The sequence below is a fragment of the Limulus polyphemus genome, unplaced genomic scaffold (assembly GCF_000517525.1).
Source record: "Limulus polyphemus unplaced genomic scaffold, Limulus_polyphemus-2.1.2 Scaffold2447, whole genome shotgun sequence".
In the NCBI taxonomy this organism is placed as follows: Eukaryota; Metazoa; Arthropoda; class Merostomata; order Xiphosura; family Limulidae; genus Limulus; species Limulus polyphemus.
In genome coordinates this window covers 160,544-165,152 of record NW_013668057.1, presented here as the reverse complement: position 1 = coordinate 165,152, position 4,609 = coordinate 160,544, and the positions used below count along the sequence as shown (strand labels likewise).

General features: G+C 37.8%; 1 protein-coding gene across 1 annotated transcript in view; it reads left to right on the top strand.

Moving 5' to 3' along the window:
- LOC106466979 (leucine-rich repeat-containing protein 15-like) overlaps nucleotides 1-4,609 on the top strand; it is a 23,818-nt gene that overhangs the window by 6,556 nt on the left and 12,653 nt on the right. The window lies entirely within an intron of this gene.

The following is a 4,609-nucleotide window of genomic DNA, read 5'->3' as shown; positions in this document are numbered from 1 at the left end:
AAGGAAGGGCTCGTCTGGTTCTCACAGATGGTATAATTTTATTTTTTATAAAACCTACAGTTAGACATTGTAAGGAAGGGCTCGTCTGGTTCTCACAGATGGTATAATTTTATTTTTTATAAAACCTACAGTTAGACATTGTAAGGAAGGGTTCGTCTGGTTCTCACAGATAGTATAACTTTATTTTTCATAACGCCTACAGTTAGACATTGTAAGGAAGGGCTCGTCTGGTTCTCACAGATGGTATAATTTTATTTTTCATAAAGCCTACAGTTAGACATTGTAAGGAAGAAATCTCGAGGCTTCCCCGGATGCTATGACTTTTCTTTGTATATTATGAGCATTTTTCAGCTTTGATCCTCAGCAAGGGTTTCAGATGTTTTCAAGGAACCAGCTGTTTTAAATTCTTATCATACCTCCTATAAAAAGTTATGAGTCATAAGACATTTTTTAGTCTTTAAAACTGTTTCGCAGAACTTATCCTTCGTTGTTATAAATATCAACGTCTTCATTCACATACTTTCTATACGTACACTTTCGGGCATAATATGAAGGCTGTTTTTCTCGAAGTTTTGAAATGACTGTATTATTTCTTGAGTACAGAAATTGAAGACATATTGAGAAGCAGTAAAGCAGATTGTATCTAAGTTGGAATACTGCAAGCACGTTTAGTATAATTTGTAGGTTTAACTAATATTTACATATTGAAATAAAATAAACTTTCCTGGTACTAAGTTGTAACAACTATAGTGATTAAAATAATATAAGTGTCCACACCATTAACTTGTATCGTGATTAGAATAAGATAAACGTCCATGTTATTAACCTGTAAGAGGTGTAAAGATCAAGATAAGGTAAACTTCCCTGGCATTCCTATGATAAAGTTGCTGACCTCACAATTATTGTCCTGTAAAATCCTACATACTATTGAAAAAATCAGTCATCTGAGCTGATTCACGTAAGTTTACAAGGAGTAACTGGAAAAAATCAGTCATCTGAGCTGATTCATGTAAGTTTACAAGGAGTAACTGGAAAAAATCAGTCATCTGAGCTGATTCACGTAAGTTTACAAGGAGTAACTGGCGAGAAAATCAGTCATCTGAGCTGATTCACGTAATTTTACATGGAGTAACTGGAAAAATCAGTCATCTGAGCTGATTCACATAAGTTTACAAGGAGTAACTGGCGAGAAAATCAGTCATCTGAGCTGATTCACGTAAGTTTACAAGGAGTAACTCGCGAGAAAATCGGAAAAAAAAAACATTACTGAAAATGAAAGAATAAAAAACAACCCACAAACATATCTACCCCAAAAAAAAGACATTTTCTTATTAAACGGAAAATTATGGAAACTTAATTTACGATTTTTAATGCCGTGCTGCCCCCCAGTAGCACAGCGGTATGTCTGCGGACTTACAACGCTAGAAACCCCGGGTTAATGTCGTGATGCCCCCCAGTAGCACAGCTGTATGTCTGCGGACTTACAACGCTAGAAACCCCGGGTTTCGATACTCGTGGTGCAAATCAAAATAAGCTCCCTAACCACTAGGCCATACCTGGCACCAGTTTCACTTTGGAATGTTATAGAAATATGACAAAAGTTGACCTTTTTTTTTAACTGTTTTCTGTTGTTTGTTATGATATATTTTATGATAGTAGGGTGTGAAGTGATAAATTGAAGCCAAAAGAAGAAATGGGAACATATCTTCATGTATATGAGTCAAACTTGAATACACATATCGATCGCTAGCTGCTTTTTAATGTTTTAATCTAAAGGCGGAAACACTATAATTTCAAGACGGCTTCGGTTTCATTGCGAATTCATATCTATCTGACAGACACTACAATCCCAACTCAGATAATAGCCTCAATAAGGTTTAAATTATCATCAGCAGGAATCTGGCATTTTGTTTTTCAAGAAAGCTTGTTTGTTTATAATCAAGCACAAAGCTACACAATGGACTATCTGTGCCTGCCCGCCACAGGTATCGAACCCCGGATTCTAGTGTTGTAAGTCCGCAGACATACCGCTGTGCCACTGGGGGGGGGGGGGTTCAAGAAAGTATGCACTGTGCAAAATTAAAATTGACCAATTAGTGTCAGCTAATTAAATATTGTTTTGTTTACTTTTGAATTTCGCGCAAAGCTACACGAGGGCTATCTGCGCTAGCCGTCCCTAATTTAGACTAGAGGGAAGGCAGCTAGTCATCACCACCCACCGCCAACTCTCGGGCTACTCTTTTACCAACGAATAGTGGGAATGTCCGTCACATTATAACGCCCCCACGGCTTAAAGGGCGAGCATGTTTGGTGTGACGGGGATTCGAACCCGCGACCCACAGAGTGCGAGTCGAGCGCTCTAACCACCTGGCCGCTAATTAAATATATCATTACACTGCAATTACTGGGATACATTTATGCTATTTTGAAAGTTATGAATAATACATCCAAGAGCGGTAGAAGCTCGAGTTACTTTTAGGCACCGAATGTGGGAACTGTTCATGGACTGAGATAAATTCCATAACTTTAATTATCATAACAAGAGTGATAAACCTATGTTTATCAGCCACCTCGTGAGAAATCTGCAATTGTCTCGTACAAAACAAAATGAATATAGAACTAATTTATGTGTTTTCCTTTCCAGCTCAACTGTTTTGTGGAAAAAAAACAAAAAACAACAAATCAATGACGTGAAAGTGAGAATGAATGGGTAATTTTATAAGAATAACACATTAGGATCGTATGTTTGAAATTTAAAGCTAATAGATACATATATTTGTCAAGATGCGAGTGTTTCCTCCCGAGTAGGCTTACATACACACAGTGTGATATCGTCCTAGGCCTGTGCTTGGCGCTTATTAAAATTGTAATTTTAATAAAATATTGATAAGCCTAAATGACTGATACCGATATCGAGTTAGATATTGAAAGATTCTTCAGAGGAAAGCGAAGTAAATTTCTAATATTATACTTACATATTTATTTTCGCTCGTTTTCATTAGCGGTAGGACAGTGTACTTATACAAAGTCCAGTTGTTTATTTGAATCTGGCACGGTAAAAACATGGAGGGGCACTCAGTTGAGAGCACACCTCCGCCACGCAGCGTTAATCACATTCGGCTCTCAAAAAATACGAAAATGTCCGTATGTCTGTCGTTATCAACGGACACGCACCATTTTCGACAGAACAATGAGGAATAACATGCTACATATGTCCACCTAGTTTAATCAAAATCTGATTATTTTTGACTGAACTATACAGCAAAAATGGTATGAAAAATCAGTTCTCATGTTAACAGATAGGGATTTTTTTTAGATTTTCGCGACATTGCTGTGACCTTGATATTTTACCTTGACCCTCCCAAAAAATAATCACTTCTAAGTTGAGTCATAGTCCAAACTTATACTAACTTTCCTCCAAATCCATTCAGCCGTTTTTGAGAAACCTTGCTGACAAACACACACACACAGAGGAGAAAACATAACCTCTGCATGTTCACTTCGGTGGCGGAGGGTAACTATAGTTTTAGAGCCAAAGTTTTGTTGTATACTTGGAATTGGCACAGTAAGAAACTATAGTTATAGAGACAAATATTAAGTGTTTAACTGGAACTGATACAGAAGTAAACTACAGTTATACAGCCATAGTTTAGTTACTTGGAATTGGCACAATAAGAAACTATAGTTATAGAGACAAATATTAATAGTTTAACTGGAACTGATACAGAAGTAAACTACAGTTATACAGCCATAGTTTAGTTAGTTGGAATTGCCACAACAGGAAACTATAGTTATAGAGACAAATATTAAGTGTTTAACTGGAACTGATACAGAAGTAAACTACAGTTATACAGCCATAGTTTAGTTACTTGGAATTGGCACAATAGCGCTGTATAGCTCTAGCAATAAGTTTTAGTTTAAGACGAGCACGATTCATCGTGATGAAGTTTAGACGTGTGAAGGAAAAGTTAAAAATCAGTTTAAGATAAAACGAAAAACAAGAAGACTAAAAATCGGCGTAAGAGAAATATACATTCAAAGCTACATTGAAGTCCTTGGTTTGAATACCGATAAAAGACACTGACCGTGTATTTCTCTTTTCCTTACAGCGAGTTTAGCCTTTTCTTTGCATTTAACATCGTGGCCAGGTGATTAGGGCGCTCGACTCCCAATCTGCGGGTCGCGGGTTCGAATCCCCGTCCCACCAAACATGCTCGTCCTTTCAACCGTCAGGTCGTTATTATGTAACGGTCAGTCCCACTATTCACTGGTAAAAGAATAGCCTAAGAATTAGCGGTGGGAGGTGACGACTAGCTGCCTTCCCTCTAGTCTTACACTATTAAATTAGAGACGGCTAGAGCAGATAGCCCTCGTGTAGCTTTGCGCGAAATTCAAAACAAACAAACAAACAATACTCTCAGCGAATTTCTCTCTTCAAACTCTCTCACCCGCGGACTCTGTGCTTGTTGTCATTGCAAGTACAACCTGAAAAGTCTCTCACCCGCGGACTCTGTGCTTGTTGTCACTGCAAGTACAACCTGAAAAATCTCTCACCCGCGGACTCTGTGCTTGTTGTCATTGCAAGTACAACCTGAAAACTGCTGAAGGA